General features: G+C 35.5%; 1 protein-coding gene across 3 annotated transcripts in view; it reads left to right on the forward strand.

The window, feature by feature from the left end:
• Nucleotides 1-7178: 7178 nt before the first annotated feature.
• The window catches only part of Ube3a (ubiquitin protein ligase E3A), a 100652-nt gene continuing 88533 nt past the window's right edge, over nt 7179-19297 (forward strand). For all 3 annotated transcript variants that reach the window (XM_071608572.1, XM_071608573.1, XM_027924249.3), the window contains exon 1: nt 7179-7727. The gene's annotated coding sequence lies outside the window, so the exon portion shown is untranslated. The remainder of the gene's footprint in view (nt 7728-19297) is intronic.

Below are 19297 nucleotides of genomic sequence, written 5' to 3' on the forward strand. Positions count from 1 at the left end.
GTTTTCTAATCCATAAAATTTATAATAGCCAAGATTGTTGTAATAATTAATTAAATTTATTCAAGAAACTGGCACTTAATGAGTACACAAATTTAATCTGTGGAAATATACTATAATTTCAGGAACTTTGTGTTAAATACTGACAGGTAGATGCAGTGATTATCATGCTTAGCAGGAACTTAAAAACAAAGAGGTAACAAAATATTTTGTTATAAATAATATCCATATCATTATCTTTAAAGATCTTGGTCTTTAAAATTTAAAAGCAAGGTTGTTCTTAAAATTCTGTTTGAAGCAGTGTCAAATAATCTACATAGTAAAATTTATTCTGATAACAGAATTTTGTATTTTGTATGTCATTGTCAAGCAAGACTAAAAAAATTAATAAATACAAATGATATTCATGATTCTTCCATAGCTAGATGTCTTTTTTAGTTGAGAGACCATGAAAAAATCCCAATAATAATAGTTGCTGCACTATCTTTAATACCAAGATTTTATTAAATCAGTGCCCTTCCTTAGGTTAAAAAATATTTTGTTATAATCCCTGTTAGAATCAACAAATGCATTTAAAATATTATTAGACATATGGATACAGCATGAATGAATTTAAAAATCTCAAATGATGCATTTGTCAAAAGGAAAACTATTTCTAAGTGTTGCTTCATCTATTTGAGTGGAACTTTTGTATCCAGAAAGCTCAGAAAACTGTAGCAGCAACTGATGTTCAATGAAATGCTTCCTTTTTCACCTTTTCTCCAGCTGAGTTAAGGCAGGCACAAAGGGATTGAAATGACCAAGGTCAAAGCATGATTTGATAGAACTTCCAGGTTTTTGCTTCAATAACTTTGTATGTAGTCTGGGATGTAGGAGCAATTAGTGGTTGAATTCATTATAGGTGAATTGGTAGTTGAGTAAATCATAGATTCACAAGTACTTTATCTTAATTTTATACATGATATACTAAGGTTCCAAAAGATTATTCATTGTTGCTTACCTAGTTACTGGAATTCATGAGAATTTTTTACAGTAAATTAATTTGCCTGATTTTTCTGTCCCCAACTGAATTCCGTAAGCAAGCACCTCTCCACCTTATATAACTTGACATAGATGAAATGTGAAATATCTAAAGATACACTACTTTATCACATGGTAGCTTAGTAAAGGGTCCTCTGTTTGACACGCTGGTCTTAGTTCTTAACTTCCTCCTTTTCTTTTACCCCCTTTACATTCACAAGGGCTGATTCACTCATTCATTTGAACATTTTTTGAGGAGTTATCCACCTTCATCCATTGCATGCAGAAGGACTGCAAATGACTCAAGTGTGTAAGTACTGCTTGGGCAATGAGTTCATGTTGATATGGGGAGATGGAACTGGAAGGGAGGCAGGGGCCACATTTAATAAGCCTTGTTCTTGGATTTTAGACCATATTCAGAAGCCATGGAGAGTCATTGATAAAGAAAAGAAGTAATATAGTCATAGTTTTTTCTTTAAAAAAAGATTCTGTGTTAAGAACATACAGTAGTAAAGTAGTATAATATAGACAAGAATTTGCTGAGTGTTGAGTATAAAACAGTGAATGAAATATTATGGCCTTGCCCTTGTAGATCTTACAGTCTAGTTCTGAAACATTAAGGGTCTAAATTAAGAGAGTAACAAAGCCATTATAGAGGAGAACATGAATGTTACAATAATGGTGATAATAATAATGATAAAATCAGGAATCGTCATCATGATAGTGCTTATTACCATTTACCGGATACTTCCCATTTGTCAGATATCAAACACTTTATATGCTCTATTTTTGATTCTTCACACTGTAGCTATGTAATTTCTACAGGCTATATATTTTTTAAAAACTTTCTCAAACTCTTCCAGAGTCTTCCCACATCATTTAGTGGCTATACCCACGTTCTTAGAATAACCAACAAAGCGCTCCAGGCTGTGACCCAAGGTGACTTCTTTAACTTCTGCTTTCTCTGCTCCAGCCATAGTGTATTCCTACGTTGTCTGAGGTGGCTCTAGGCACCTTTTTGTCTCAGTGCTCTTTATGTCCAGAATGTTTTTTTCCCCATTATATTCCCCACAGCTCATTCTCTCACTTATGTCAAGCCTCTGCTTGAATGTCATATTTTCAATGACACCTTCACTGGCCACCCTGCATGACATAACTCCTATAACGGTCTCTATTCCCTTTGTATTGCTTTATGGTTGTCCTTGACATTTATCATATTCTGACACACCACATATATGTTGATTTTCTTTCTCTGTTAGATCATAAACTTCATGAAGGTAGTCTCTTTGTTTTGTTGATTGTTCTATTCTTGGCACCTAGAATAGTGTTACTACATAAGATCTGCTCAAAACTAATATTGAATGGAAGAACAAAGGCCTATAGTAGCCTTATGAGATCATTACTATTATTTTTCCTACTTTACTGATAAGGAAACATATCAATTGAAATACTAAAGATTCTGTATCTGGCAGAACTGAGATTTGGGATTTAAAAAAATTCACATTTGTTGTACTATGCGCTGGGCATTCTTCTGAGTGCTTTATGTATATTAATATCTAATACTCACAACAACTCTTTTTATACATGAGGAAACTAAACTGGGGAGGGATTATGATCTTGCTTGGCATCTGTCACTTGCAGGTAAATTGGGGGCCTGTGCTCTTAACTATTTTGCTACATTACCTGATATGAATTCTGGAAGAAATATGTGACTTTGCCTCTTGGGAGAAAGAACTCTAGGATTTCTAAGATTTATTTTGATTGGGAACTTCCACAGATGGTAATCAAGTAAGTCAAGGATGGTAGGATGATTTGGTTTCATTCTCCCCTAACTCCAGACTTCTGTATTAGGATACAAGTTCATCTGTAGTAAAAGGGATCTAAAGTAGTCATGGCAGATTACAAATGTTAGCAGCTGATTCAAATCGAAGTTCAAACTGATACACAGACTTTGCCTAATGAAGGCCTCAGGATCCTCCTTATTGCTCTGTGATAATGGGAGTGCCTTCCCCATCTTAATTTGTGCTGCTATAACAAAACACCTGATATTGGGTAATTTACAAAGAATAGAAATTTATTTTCTCACAGTTCTAAAGGCTGGAAAGTCTAAGATCAAGATACTAGCAGGTCCAGTGTCCAATGAAGGCTTCTCTCTGCTTCCAAGATGACACCTTGTTGCATTCTCTGCAAGAGATGAATGCTATTCACATGATGGAAGTGAGGAAGGGCAAAGGAGGGTCTAAAGTAGTTCTTTCCAGGACTTTTATAGGCGCAATAATCCACATGTGTAAGGGCGGAGCTCTCATGACTTAATCACTTCTCCAAAAGGTTTTACCTCTTAGTACCACCATAATGGGTGGTAAGTTTCAACATAAATTTTGGTGAGAATACCATCATTCAAACCTTCCAACAAAACAGCTCACCACATTTCAATCCTCAGAAAGGGATGAAGGGAAACAGCAAGTGGAATTCCTTTTCTTCTTCTTCTTTTTTTTTTTTTTAAACAGAGGGTCTCATTATGTTGCGCAGGCAAGTCTTGGAATCCTGGGCTCAAGTGATTCTCTTCCCTCAATTTCCTGTGTAGCTGGGATTACATGCATGCACCACTGCAGCCTAGCATCATTTCTTTGAATAGTGTGATCCAGAAGGTACAAATATCATTTTTATTCACAGTCTATTGGCCAGAATTTAGTGACATGACACACTAAGGGGTCAGTATGTGTAAACTGATATGCACATTAGGGATCAACAAGCAAGTAGTCTCTACTACAGCTGTCCAATAAGCTTTTCAAATTTATCATTGTCAAAACCGAATTCCTTCTTGTTATTCTAAAATCTGCTCCTCTGCACAGATATCCCCATCTCAGTTAATGATGGAAAATAGGACAGTGTTTGAGGTGTTATAGAAATCTAGTTCAAATTCCCTACAAAGGGTTGAAAACTTAGTGTCTTAAGTTTCCAAGTGAGGTCTATGTTCAATATTCAGACTTGAACTCTGACCAAAGTGAAAGAGAAAGAGTACATGTAAATTGTAATATGGAGGGCAAAGAGAACCAAGGATGGAGAGGAAGAGGATTCTGCATAAGAGAATTGAGGAAGAGTGGCCCAAAACACTTGGAAAAAAAAAGTCAGAGAACTTAAGGTGATGGAACCAAAGAGCAGTTTCCAGGAGGCATTGGTTAGCATGTTGAAGGTTGCAGAAAGATCAGATACTATGAAAAGTGAGAAGCAACCTTTGATTTAGCTATTATGTTATAGTGACATTGATACAAGGAATGTATAAAGTAAAATGGAGGTAGGTGCTAAAGTTTAGTAGTTGAAGAAGGTTTTGGAAGGAAATGGTAATCTGAGTATAGATACCTTTTAAAACAGAAAAGACAAATAGAGGGAGAATTTATGAACAGGAGAGGGAAAAACAGAGGGAGTTAATTTTTTTTAAAGGGGTCTTGAGGCGACCCCTTTTAAAAAATGTCTGTATAAAGGAGGAAGGATGATTCATACTTGGCAGGTCAGGAAGAAGGCAAATTTAGCTCTGTATGAATGAAAGCAGGGCACTAAGGAGTTCATACTGGATATATGTAACAGTAAATAACAATATTAATAATACTAATATTACTATTTCTAGTAAGCACTAACATTTATTGTGTTCTTTATTTATTGAAACTAACATTTCTTGGGTACTTATCACATGCTTCTTGGAGTTAATTTTGCTTCAGAAGTACTTGTTAAATATTGGGAACTACTCATACACCAAAATCTTAGAATCTTTCAAGAGATGAGTGTTATATTTTGATGCAGCCTAAAAATAGCAATTGTGAATATTACCACATCTGAACTTTCTCCTTCATGCTCTCAGATTATTTCTGATTGTGGGGCATGCTGTATAATAAAAAATTGTGGTTTTATTTTTTAATTCATCTGTTGTGATTCACATCAATAAGAAATTTTGAGCACTGAAACAGCCCTGTCAAAAACTCCCACTTCACTGGCAGATTAGGGAAAAATATTTCATTTTCAAAAAGTATATTAGTATTAGTACATATTAATAGACAACCCTACTCCACATGAAAAAGTGTTCAGTTTTTACAGGTGTGATATCCTCCTGAACTGCCTTCTAGAGGGGAGGATAGAGATTGTTGATCTTTTATTGATTCCCAAGGCCTGGCACAGTTCTGGGTAAACACAAGTTCAAAGTTTGCACATAGCATTGATGTATACACTTATAAAATTATACTGCTTTTTACTTTTTACCTGAAATGGGAAAATTATTAGAAACTACTGGTTCTCATTTGGACTAGAATAGTCTAAAGAATTTACTGCAAACTTAGATATGAAGTTTTTTTTTGAGAAAACATACTTGAAGAGAAATAAGGGTCTGGTTTCAGATAAACATTTTCTTTTTCATCAAAACTTGTATGTATGGAAATGGAACACTACTGGTATCCTGAGGACTCCTGATAATATTCATTGCTGACAATTTTTATTAATCAACATTTCTTAATTTAAAAATGGGTAAACCAAAAAATACAGAGTTCCTGTATCAAGTTTAACACTGTAGTCACACACAAGAATATATATATATATATATATATATATATATATATATATATATATATAACTTGAAGAACTAAAAGAATAAGGGTAATTTTTTCAGATTCCCAGGAAGAATTAGTTTTTTTTTGTTGGTCTTACTTAAAACCAGAATAGTCATTTCAACATCTAAAAGTAGATTTACTTCCCTCAGTCTTGAAACTCTTTTAGAACTCATGGATTTCAGCCACATTTGAAACTTCAGTCTATTATAAAATTAATTTCACTTAGACAATTCCTATTTAAGAGAAAATAAAATATCTAAAAGTATCTTCATATGATAAATCTAGTAGTAAAATTTTGCTTTATTTATTCTAATAACGTATTCAAAGATTTTCATTCTCAGTTGCCAGTAGCTTCCAAATGTGAATCTGTAATGGGGGAGAAATGGAAAATGAATAAAGATATTTTAAAAATATCTTACAATCAGACATAGCTTAATACTTTCATTTATCATCAACTGTCCTAGAATAACTTAAATTACTCTTGCTTATTTTTTATAGTTAATTTAATAATTGATTATAGGTGGGAGGTGGATTATTTCTATCCATATATACACATTTATGTATAAAAATGTCAATTACCTGATTTTTATAAAAAAGATGATGTTAAGAATTGCAATGTAAAAATTCACTGCTGATTGATGACATTAACATTTTCTGAATACTAGATGACTGGTGTATCACATAGTACTTAAAGGCTTATCCAAAAAGTGGAAAACCTTAAGACTGAATTAGTGATTTTTAAAATAACTTCGCTAGCAAAATCCCCCTTGAACAAAACAAAAAAAAACAACAACAAACAACAACAAAAAAACCCCAACCCTTTTTAAGTTGCCCTAGTACCAAGTATGACACATGGATTTAAAAAGGCTAGGCTGTTATACGGATTAAAATTACCCTCTACCCCCATGGAGTCAACTAAGAGACCACTTACTTTGACAACCCACTAAATGTCAACACTATGGGAGGTGGGCTTTTACCTTCTAATCACATCCTGTGTTGTCAAGTGGCCTAAGCAGATGACCTTGGTCCTTGAACACTGGCTCACACTCTCGGGCCACCCCTGAAATGTTTACAAGGGCAGCTCTGGGAGAAAAGGAATTCGGGTCGGAACCTAGTATCTGTCGGTTCTGCCTTGCCTCGGGCCTGGGGACTATCAACACTGCCCAAGCTGACATACGGAATCAATTCATTCCCCAATAAAATCGGAGGCGTTTCTTGGTTGGGTAGGCCCGGGACTCCAACCCTTCTGGGGATCGCTGGGGTTTCCAGAGTGTACCCAATTCTTTCTATTAGGCGACAGAGAGCAGGGGCTTAAAAGGGAGATTATTCTTTTTGCCCAGTCTCAAGATGGCGACCAACCCTAAAGAGACTCCGCGGGACCGCGGGCCATCTCCCCTTCCCACGGGCCCCTGCGCCGGCGGCGACGGTAAGCGGGAGGTGAGGGCAGAGTCGCACGGGATTTGGCCCCGCCCTCCCGCGCTCATCCTAGCACCGCCCCGCGTCCCCGCGTCCGGCTTGGAGTCCTCGCCTGGCTGGGAGGCGCGCGCTGCCTGCTGGGATACTCGGCCCGCCCAGCCAGTCCTCCCGTCTTGCGCCGCGGTCGCGAGATCCGCGTTTCTCCCAAGATGGTGGCGCTAGGCTCTGGGTGACTACAGGAGACGACAGGGCCTTTTACCAATCGCCAGGATCCCGACGCATCATACTTCGCTCGCTTGCGCACCCTGCCACCGCGTAGTTATTGCCGACCCGGGCGCCCGCCACCCGCCTCCGACTTACGCTTCACCTCTGCCGACCCCGGTCGCGGGCAGCGGCGCCACCCCCAGCTCCTCCTCTCAGCTCGCGGCCTGTAGCCCCTGCCAGGAGGGCCTCGCAGCCCCCCAGTGTGGACAGACAGCGGCGGCTAGCGACGAGTGCCGGGTTTTCGGCGGCCTAGGCGCCCCGTTTCCCGGCCTCGGTTTCCAGAGAAGGAAGCGCGGGTCCCGCATGAGCCCCGGCGGTGGCGGCAGCGAAAGGGAACGAGGCGGTGGCGGGCGGAGGCGGTGGGCGAGGGCGACGACGACCAGTGAAGCGGCCGCAGCTGCGAGGGCCGCAGCCCAGGCGCGGGGGCGACGACAGGTTAGTGTTGCTGCGGACTCGGTCTGGGCCCGGAGCGCGTTCTCCCCTCGGTCTCCTTTTTTGCCCTCGCCATCCTTCGGGACCCTTCTGGCAAGGATAGGCATCCCTTCCCCCACCCCCACCTCTGCCGGATAGAGTGTTTGGGGGCGCGTGGTGTTGAGGGGCCGGTGCCAGGAGTAGGCCCCTGGTGGCCGCGGCTGCTGCAGCCTTAACTGTCAGTCCTGGATATACGCTGGAGGGAGGGTTTTGTCGTCCAAGGGGACTCGAGAGGGCCCGGGGCGGGGCGGACGTGCTGGGCGTCGAGATGGGGCCCTATTGGAGCTAGGATCGCAGAGCCGGCCAGGGCCTCTAGGCTAGCAAAGGATGCCTTTTCATTCAAAGGGGAGCTCTTTCTCGGCGTTTTCGGCTCTCTTGGGGAAGACATATTTAATCGTGTGCATAGTGGGTTGGGGTTTTGGGGGTGGATTGATACTGAGGGAGGGCGGATGAAGTGGTATGTCAATCCCAAGGATTGTGCTCACAGATTACTCATGTCTTGTTGATCGCCAGGTTTCTGGATTTGAACGTGAGTTCTTGGGTTTGTTAGAGCTGACTTAAATATAAATGCAAATCTTAAAGCGGGTGGCTTTTTTGTTTTTTTTTAACCTTTCTAGTTAAAGAATGAAAAGGATGTTTTCCTCATCTTGGGGTAGAGGCTTTTGTTGGTAAAGCCAGAATTAAGTGTGCCAAATATTTTTTTAATATGTAAAATATAAAATATGATTTTAATGCAGACACTAGTTAATCTTAGAATTCTAGAAAGATAATCTAGTCCATTATTTTTGGCTTCCTGTGGTCGTATTAAAATAGAAACACCGCAAAATCTGTTTGAGATTATATTTATTTACTGGCTAGGGTGCTGTTGGAAATATAAACTGAATAGCATATGGAATTTACAGGCCTAATATGGATATGGCCCATAATTTTTGATCATTCCATTCATGCAGTATTGGGGGAAAAAACCCAAATGGTTTATTCTACAGTGTTTTTTGTTTCTGTTTTTTTGGAAAGGGAAGGGAATTTGAAATAAAGACAACCTAAAGTTTAAGGTTTAAGAAATAAAAATATTAAAAGTTATGTCAAAGACACGTCGGTACCCAGTAAATCTTGGTGGCTAAATTGAACAAGTGGCATCAGAAGCGTTTTTCTTACACATCTGACTACACTTAAATACACTTACTTAAGAAATTATTTGGTAAATCGTGTAAAATTTAGAATTTAGGAGAGAGAAAAAAAATTTGGTCTTGGTATGTGTAGTGAAAATAGTTTTGGAATTAGATTTGCTTTTAAATATAAGCTACTTATCATGTTTTTAATGAATTGAATACAGTATTAATGATGCTGTTAATAAGCTTTAAGGATGACTCCTAAACATTAAAAAGCACCACAAAAACCGACTTAAAAAAAAAAAAAAACAACAACATTCACAACAGCAAAAAAAAAAAACTTCAGAAATAATTTATAATTTTTACATATTTGTGATATGCATAGAAGGATGCAAAAATATAGAAATAATTTGTAATCTTTATTTATAAAAATAGAATGTATAAGCTATGAAAATAAGCTATGAAAGTCTTATTTTGTCAATATTTAACTAGCATTAGTGTGCTAAGTAGTGTACACACCATCTATTGGACATTGCCCTCATCCCTGAGGAGTGTAACCTATGCAGAGATACAACATACTGTGTTTTGATTTCAGAGGTTTTGTAGTCTGCTTTTGTTTTATAGCTCTTAAAATATACCCTTATTATTTTTTTTTTCATAGCTTAAAAAGTAACTTTGTAAGTAAGGGTACTTATTAGACATCCCACTTGTCTAGTCCATTTAACAGGATTCTTTGGGTGCCTACAGTGTCTTTGGCCTGTAACCTTTAATCATTTGTATTTCTTAAACTTTGGGTGATTTCTGCGTCAGTCTCCTTTCTCAAAATAATTGTAATAATTTATTATTTCAATATTGGAATGACCCAAAACTATAGATGGATCATATCTCAGTTTTTCTTCCTGAGCACTTAATGTTTCCAAATTTCTATTTTTTAAAATGAATATTGGTTATATTATCCAATCATGTTGTATACTTTTTATTTAGACTTAATAAATTGTACAGGCTTAAATGCAGGTGCATTTAAGGTGAATATACAGCTATTAAAAGGTACAGTTTTCTGATGTTCATGGGTGAAGAGAAATCAAAAAGTGATCATTCAAGTAAGTAATGCATGTGCCACAAGGTTATATTTTTTTAAAAAAAAGTCTTAAATGCTCTTTTCATCATAATTCAGGATGATAATTTTGAATAGCTTTGAAAATTCCCCTCTCAGACAAGTGTAAAGATAATGTAATCAGAGATATCTTGGTACATATAGTGGAAATAGCTTTGCCATTAGAACCTGTTTTTAATTTTGGTGAATCACAGTTTTGTTATCTGTAAGACAGGATGGTGAAACTAACTCAGATTTGCAAGCATGTTAAATGCTTAATCCATGGGCACTCAATAAATGTTACCTTATAGTCTTCCTCTTCAGTTTTTTTTTTTTTTTTGGAAAGGTCTGAAGTACTATATACATAGTGACCTATAGCATTTTATGCTTTATACTACTTGTTTTCTTTCACAGTGTGAACTCAACTTTTAGAGGGCAAGGATTCAGAGGATTCCTAGTGTTTACCTGAGAGTATGTTACTAGATGTCTTAGTCTCTTCAGGCTGTTATTATAAAATACTGGAGACAAACAATTATTTTTTAAAAAATTTATTTTTCACAGTTTTGGAGGATGAGAAGTCCAAGATCAAGGTGCTGGCAAATTCCTGTATGTTTGGTGAGGGCTTTCTTCCTGGATCTTAAGATAGCTACCTTTTCACTGTAACCTTCTGTAGTGAAAAGGATAAAGGGGTTTTCCTTTGGGCCTCTTCAGTAAGGGCATTAATCCATTCATGGGGGCAGATCTTCCCCAAAGTCCTGCCTCCTAAAAAGTAACTTTGTAAGTAAGGGTACTTATTAGTCATCCCACTTGTCTAGTCCATTTAACAGGATTCTTTGGGTGCCTACAGTATCTTTGGCATATAACCTTTAATCACTTGTATTTCTTTAGGTAATTTCTGCGTCATTTAGGCTTTCAGCATAGGAATTTGTAGGGGACACAAATATTGAGACTGTAGTTTTAGAGTATGCTTCAGTTAGTTACCAGTGAATTAGCAGGGGGTCCACTAATATCTTTTAGGTACCTACTGTGGCTACTATGAGCCAAGATACATTACAGAGGCCACAAAGACCTTTGGAAGTTGATGAGTCTAGTGATTTTCTCCATAAAACACATTAAAAAAAATTAGTAAAGCCCTGTTAAATATGGAACTTCAGTCTCCATTCTCTGCCCTTTTAGCTTTAGGGCAGATTTCTATAGATTTAACACCTCCCATCCCCCACCTTCTACTCTACCTGTTTTACTTTTTTACATCCCTTTGGCATGTTTTTTACTTCAGATTTTGGTCCTAGCGCACCATTCAATATTTGGGCATATGTGTGTTAGTGTTTCTAGATCTCTGTGTGTGTGTTTGTATAATTTAAAGAATTTAGTACTTGCCTGTGAATACTCCTTCTTTTGGGGGGTGGTGATTATCATTATGTCTTCTAGTAATAGATTCTTAGATGTTGTAAACCTGAGTAGGATTATCCTACTCTGTTTCATTTTATACATAATTGAAGTGTAAAGATGGTTTTCTTAATGTCTCACAGGTGGTGGGGCCATAACCAGCATCTCTGGACTCTAGTTCAGATTCTAGTTATGACTTTGCATGTAGTTAGGTCTTTGCATGCTCTGTACATGTTTTGTCTTACCATTGTGAAGAGTAGTTAACACTTTGTAATTATCCATCAACTTGTGGAGTTATTTTCTACAGTATTAATAGAAGCAAATGAAGTACCACCAGTAGACCTTTTCTTCTACTAAAAAACAAAATTTAATAGAAATAATTAGTACTAATCTTGTAGAAACTTATATTCTATATCCAAATGTGAGATGTTTGAAATACTTAAAGATGCTGTATATATTTCTTTAATAAAAGGACCTATTAACAAATATATAGTGAATATCTTTGCCAACTTTCATTTAATTTAATCTCGAAAATGTTACTAATAGTGCTTTGATGTAAGTTATCTTTATCAAGTAAATTCCAATATGGATAATAATTTGGAAAGGTTATTAATAAGTATTAGTAACCTGAGAATGAAATAAGATTATTTTTTAATATTGCTCTTTGTGCTTGAGATTTAGCTAGAAGTCAGCTATTACTGTTTGCTTCTAAGATTTAGGATTTACCCCTCTAAAATTATATAAGATTTTAAGTTCTTCAGCATTTCAACAGGTTCAATGAACAGAAGCCACCCTGGACCATTGAAATGGAGAAAGGAGCACACTAGCTTTGATGTCAGAAGATCTTGGGCTCCTTTGTTTTCTCTAGCTTCTCAACTGGTTACAAGCAGGTCATTTAGTTTTCTAAAAGCCTTTGTTCCTTGAAGTTCCTTACTTGTTTTGTTTCTGAGGACTGTTATATATTTATGTATAATATATATTATATATGTGATTGTTGAAAAGTGAATTAATAATTGACCTAGTGATTTGCCTAAGAAGATTGGTGTGTGGTAGACAGGCAGGTGACTAGAATCTTGGTACATACATTTTCATGTGTTTTTTTTTGTTTGTTTGTTTGTTTATTTGTTTTAAACAGTTAACCTCTATTTAGAAATATTATTTGGGGAAATGTATAGTATGTCAATTTACTTTAAATATGGTAAGTACATTTGAAATGAACAATAGATCTTGGTAATACATCTATTGTAGAAAAGTTATTAATACATCATTTAGTGTGACTGATTTGAAGTCAGATTCCTTTTGTGATTTTTCTCTATTTGATATGTAGTTTTAATTTGATAAATGGCAAGTGAGTGGATTGACCTGAGAAGAAGAGAGGTTTTAGGGGACATAGAATCCTATGGAATCAGATTATTCATAAAGTTCAGTTCCAGGAAATCTGAACAGGAATCTCATGTATGGTTTTGCCTCTAGATCATAGAACAGAATCCTATGTAAGACTTTATTAAATTCAGCATCTGTATCTCAAGCAAAAGCATACAGGTGCTATATAAGTTCTGAAGACTTACTAATACAATTAGGATAAAATCTTTTCGTGAAACTCTTGGCTAGTCAGTAGAGTCTAATACTGTTAACCCTTGGCAGCTCAGGGTGTTCCAGAAGTTGGTCTTCTATACTTGTCAGGACAGTTGAGTAGTGTAGCATAGATTCCATTAAGCTACAGAAATCAAACATGAAAAAATTTTTTTGTTCTCTTTGTAGGCATCATTCACTATAGACAAACCTCATATTTGCTACTTCCTTACACACTCTAGTTCTCCCTATAAAACAGATTCTTTATTTTCTTCTTATTTATTGCCTTTATTACTGTAGCTCTTTTCTAGTTTTTAATGTGTACCCTATGTATGTATGTTTGTATACATTCATACATACATATTTTGAGAAATTGATGTTATTTTTCATGTTTGAGATAAGCATTGTTGCACAAAACTACATAGATGTGGACTAAATGAAGACGCTGTCAGTGTATGCTTCCACACATATTCTGTTCATACATGACTGTTTCCTTGCCTCAAAAGGGATGACTTATCCATTTCAAGCTTCTAATGGACTTCTACAATCAGCATTATCTTCTCAAATATGAAGAAGTAGTCTTAGAATTGCCCTTGTAGACTGTAGCCACCATCATGGCTTATATATTTGTATATTCTTTGTGATAATAGAATTAATTTTGAACCCCCTCTCCCAATTAAATATATAGACAACACAGAGAACAATAACAACCAGCCAGGTGTGCATCATTCACTATAGGCAAACCTCATTTGCTACTTCCTTGCACACTCTAGTTCTCCCTATAAAACAGATTCTTTATTTTCTTCTTATTTGTTACCTTTAGCACTGTAGATACCACTAAAGGAATTTCCTACCTATTACCAAATACTTTCCTATCTATTATCAAATGTCATGCTTTGGAAAATTAATGATGAAATGGCCAGTAGTGTTTTCTATGTAAAGCTAATATATCATGGGGGGAAATATGGGTTATTTCCAGCTCCCGACTGATCTGACATTAATTATCTTAAGAATCCTAAAATATTGTTCCCATCTCTGTGTATAGAGCAGTTTTGTTAACCATACAGTGAGCTGTTAATAAGGAAGTTTAATTTTCCTTTGTTAAATATTTAAAGTTTCTTTGGGGTGGAATTAAACATTAGTCTTTTGAGCACCTATTGTATGCAACATTTATGCCAATAGATAAATCTTATTTCATACAAAGATTAATGGGAGTAATATTTTTCTTTCCTAGTTTTTTGAAGTGTGCTGACAGTGTTCTGTGATAGAAAATACGCTGTTTAAGATAATCCAAATGCAGTTTATGAGAGATGAAAGGGTCCCTAATTACTTAATCTGCTTCATTCTCACTCTGTCTTAAGCATTATGCTGTCTTTGTAATATATTAAACAGATTTAAAGAACAAAGAGGGAAATTGGGGAATTAAATGGATAAAGTTGGATAACTAATGAATCCACTGGGCTCGATTGGAAGTATTTCTTAAAAGTAGATTACAGTATTGAAATAAAATTCAAATATAATAATGTATTTGAATAACTTGTTAATTTTAGTGGGTTTTTTGGGGGGGTGGATACAGGGATTGAACTCGGGCACTCCACCACTGAGCCACATCCCCAACCCTGTTCTGTATTTTATTTAGAAACAGGGTCTCATTGATTTGCATAGTGCCTCTCTTGGCTTTGAACTTGGGATCCTCCTGCCTCAGCCTTCTGAGCCTTGGGATCATAGGTGTGCACCACTGTGCCCAGCTAATTTTAGTTTTTTACACACAAGAAACTAGATTTCAGCATTTCAAATTATGTTGTGTAATTATTGCTCAGTGTATCATATTTCAAATTATTTTAGAAATGATGGTCTTGTTTTATTTAATTCAGTATGGGATCATCCTCATCACCAATCCTGAAAATTACATCTTTTGGCATAAATTGAAGATAAGGGATGCATCTCAGACTGGTTATATAGCTCAGTGGTAGAGCACTTACTAGATGCATGGGGCTCTGGATTCAATCCCCAAAACCGCAAAACAAAACAAAACAGATGGATCTCAACTGGAGAATAGAGTCACTTATCTCAATTGAAATTAAGTATTTTTTTTTTTTTTTTACTCCTGAATGGAGTAAAAGACCAGTATATGTTTGTGCACAAACTCTTTTTTCCATATGCAGATTTAGGAATTTGTAAATGCTGGAATGAGTGAACTGCTTTCTAGTTTGTTCAGGCTTGCTTTATTGCTATGGGCTCATGAACTATGTGTGAATGATCAGGAACAATCAGTACTCCAGGCTTGAGAAAATAAAGGAGTTTTAAGTGCAAATAGGCAAGTGATCTTATTGTAAAATGTATCACTTTTGTACCTGTGCTGAATTTCAGCTAGTCATTCAGAGACAAGGTGGAGGTGTTGATGTGTGTATGCATGTGTTCTTATTGCTAGTTAAGTCCAGATTTTCAGAAATGGGCTTATCTCTTCAGTGATGAAGATGTAAAGTATCTATACTTAATGCTAGCATGTATCTAAATTGCCATGTTGCAATAGTATTTATATTAATTATGTTTTTAGTAGTGTATCTTTTCTTAGTTATAAGAAGTTTGATGATCTCCAAGACTGTGACATTTTAAGCTAGGACATTATATACTAATGCATTTTTAAAATATATGTAGATATTTTAATTCCCAAATATTTAAAACATAGAAAATAATGAATGTCCATTTACATACCACCCCCAAATGGAAATTATGTCAGATTTGATCTTTTGGAGAAAAAATGAATAACCCTATAGTGACTCACTTGTAGCAACTCCATTCCTCCAAATGTTAGTGCCCTCTCTTTTTACCCAGAATAACAACTGTCTTGAGATTCTTGAATACATTTTATAGTTTTGCTTTGTACATGTGTCATAAGTGATATAAGGTGTTTAAATTCTTGCAGATATGTTTTGTATATCTTTCAGTAGATTATTAGTATTAGTATTTGAGATTGAACCCAGGGCCACTTAACTACTGAGCCACATCCCTAGCCCATTTTTAATTTTGATACAGCCTCCCAAGAGGCTGAGACACTGGGATTGTTGGCAAGACCTACCACGCCTTCCTTTCATCAGGTTTTTAAAGTCAATATTGGGCTGGAGATGTAGCTTAGTGGCAGAGCACTTGTTTAGCATACACAGGTCCTGGGTTCAATCCCTAGTACTTCCCAGAAAGCGGGGGATGGGGTGGGGAAGGTGTCAATATTAAGTTTTGAGATAACATACGTTGGTACAGGTGGAGCTAATTTGGTTTTATTGCTTTATGGTCCTCCGTTGTATACAGATATAAAATGTTTATATCTCACTATTGATGAGTATTTTTATTTGTTTCCTATTTTGCTTTTATAAGTAATGCTTATGCATTTTTTATACATGTGTCTGCCTCTGCAGATGTTTCTCTTGGGAAGATCCATAAAAGAGATTGGTGGGAAATAGGATCTGAGTTATTTTTAATTTTATGATATTGCTGAATTATGTTAAAATGGATTAGCCAAATATACTTTGTTAGCAATGTGTGGGCATTTTTGTTTTTAGAATCCTTCCCTGGTTCTTGAGATTGTCAGATTTTAAAATATTTGCTAAAAATGATGGATATGAAATGCTATATAATTTGCATTTACTTCATTATGTGGAGTGCTTGGTAAAAAGATGTGAATTTTATTATTTTCTGTATGTTTTAAATATTTCATAAGTTAAAAAGTACTTTTCTTCTAAGAAAAGAGACACCATTGTACATTTATATTGAAAAAGATCTTAAAGGTCATCTCATCCAACCTTTTTACTTTACAATGTAGCCAAGGAAAGTTTTCAGAAAAATATAAAATATAAAATCTGGTCCTTGTATTCTTTTTTATCCTTTGGAATTTCAGCGTTTTTTAAAATATTTATTTTTTAGTTTTAGGTGGACACAGTATCTTTATTTTATCTTTATGTGGTGTTGAGGATCGAACCCAGTGCCTCCAGCATGCCAAGCGAGTGCGCTACCACTTGAGCCACATCCCCAGCCAGGAATTTCAGTTTTTGATGTCAAAATAAGGAGTTGTTCTTAGGATTTGTGCTTTTTGTTTTGAGGAATTACTCTAATAGGACTTTTTATTCCTAATTATTTACTTGTTTTTTTTTTTTTGGCGTTTAGGTCCATCTTAAGGAAGTTAGGAATTTTTTTTTTTTTAACGTGTGAAAAACTAGTAGTTCCAACATTATTAATTCTTCCCCCATATATTTTTTTAAAATGTCACTTGAATCATCTCCCATATGCTTGGGTATGATTTTAACTTCTTCATTCTTTTTTGTTTGATTAATTATTTCCAAAAAATGGTCCCACTATACTACTATTGTTTTATTTATAATAGCTTTATATAAAGCTTTGAAATTTGGGAGTTTTCTCAGCTTCCGCCTGTATTGTTTCCCAAATTCTTGGCTCTTCTTGAACCTTTACTATTCCATAATAATTTAAAACTAGTTTTTCAGGTTCTTTTGTGGAATTCATACACTATGTGTCCTTTTGTGTGGCTTCATTACTTAGCATGGGGTTATTGAGGTTCATTCTGTTGTATCATATTATTGCATTTCATTTCTTTATGAATGAGTAACATTTTGTAGATATACTCCATATTGTTTATTCCATCAGTTGGTTATTATGAATACTGTTGCTGTGAACAAGCTTTTGGGCTGTTTAATTCCCTTGAGTATACATCTCTAGTGAAACTGCTGGGTCATACAGTAACTCAAAGTTTAACACTTGAGGAATTGCTAATCAATTTTATAGTTGTACCAGCAATATGAGGATTCTGATTATTCTATTTTCTTGTCAGTCGTCTCTGTCCTTTGTTTTTTGATTCATTCTTGTAGGTTTGAAAGTGTCTTAGTGACTGTTATTTGCAGATTCTTTATGACTTAATGAGCATCATTTTATGTGCTCATTGCCTATTTCTTTTGGGGAAATATCTGTTTAAATCCTTTAGAATTTTTTTATTGATGGGTTATAAGAGTTCCTTATATATTCTGTACATAAGACTCTTATCAGAGATGTGAGATTGTAAATATTTCCCCCCATATTCTGTGGATTGCCTTTTTACTTCATGAGTTTCACTGGAAATACATATTTTTAATTTTGGTGAAGTCTAGTTAGATTTTTCTTTTGTTGCTTGTGCTTTTGGTGTCATTATCTGGGAAGCCACTGGCTAATTTGAGTTACAAAGGTATATACTTGCTTTCTCTAAGTTGTGTAGTTTTAATTATTATATTTAGGTCTATATCTGTTTTAAGTTAATTTGCGCATGTATGTGGGCTCCAGCTTTAGGTTTTATTCTTTTCCTAGTAGATATTCATTTGTCCCAGCACTATTTGTTGAAAAGACTATTCTGACCCCATGAATCAACCATAAATATAAGGATTTACATTTTGAATCCAAGTTATATTCCATTGGTCTGTATGGTCTTATGCCAATTTTAATTATTATATCTTTTAGTAAGGTTTGAAATCAGAAAATGTAAATATTCAAACTATTGTTCTTTTTTATATTGTTTTGACTATTTGGGTTTTAAAAATTTCCTTATGAATTTTAGAGTTATTTTGCAAAATAACTTGTATTTTCACTGTATTATAAATTTCTAGAGATACCTGTGACATTTATTTTTACATATGCCTGGTGAAGTTTTTTTTTAAATAGCTATAAAACTATTCTTTAGTCAGAAATACCACCTTCATCATTTAAGAGAGAATTAAAGAAAAAATTTTTTTTTAGTTGTAGATGGACACAATTCCTTTATTTATTTATTTATTTTTATGTAATGCTGAGGATCGAACCCACACATGCCAGACATGTGCTCTGCCACTGAACCACACCCCCAGCCTAAGAGACAATATTTTGTTACTAGGTTTTGTTACATATCTAGTATCTGGCTGATTTCTGTCACTTATAGAAATTTAGATATTTTATTAAACCTGGATGTCATTAAAATTCCATGAGAGACAATGTTGAAAGAGTCACTGAAGATTAAGGTATTTTGTGTCTTAACAGGAAAGTGAAAGGAGCCAACCAACACACACAAAAAAGGGCTGAGGTTCTAATCATGGCAACTCTTTATTTCTAAAGTACCAACAAGAGTACCCTACTTACTGTATGGCTTTTCTGTTAGCCATAAAATAAATTTAATGATTTTTATTCTGTCTGTAAGCTTACTTTACCAGGAAATCAGTTGTATAATTCCTATAAACCAAAAAATTTACCATCCAGATTTTGTAGAAATATATTTTGATGAAACGAATCAAAATTAATTCTATAACTGGTATCTGTTTAAATGCAGTTCTCTTTCTCAGACTGAATCATCTTCTTTCCAATCCCTAGTT

The sequence above is a fragment of the Marmota flaviventris genome, chromosome 2, assembly GCF_047511675.1.
Source record: "Marmota flaviventris isolate mMarFla1 chromosome 2, mMarFla1.hap1, whole genome shotgun sequence".
NCBI lineage: Eukaryota > Metazoa > Chordata > Mammalia > Rodentia > Sciuridae > Marmota > Marmota flaviventris.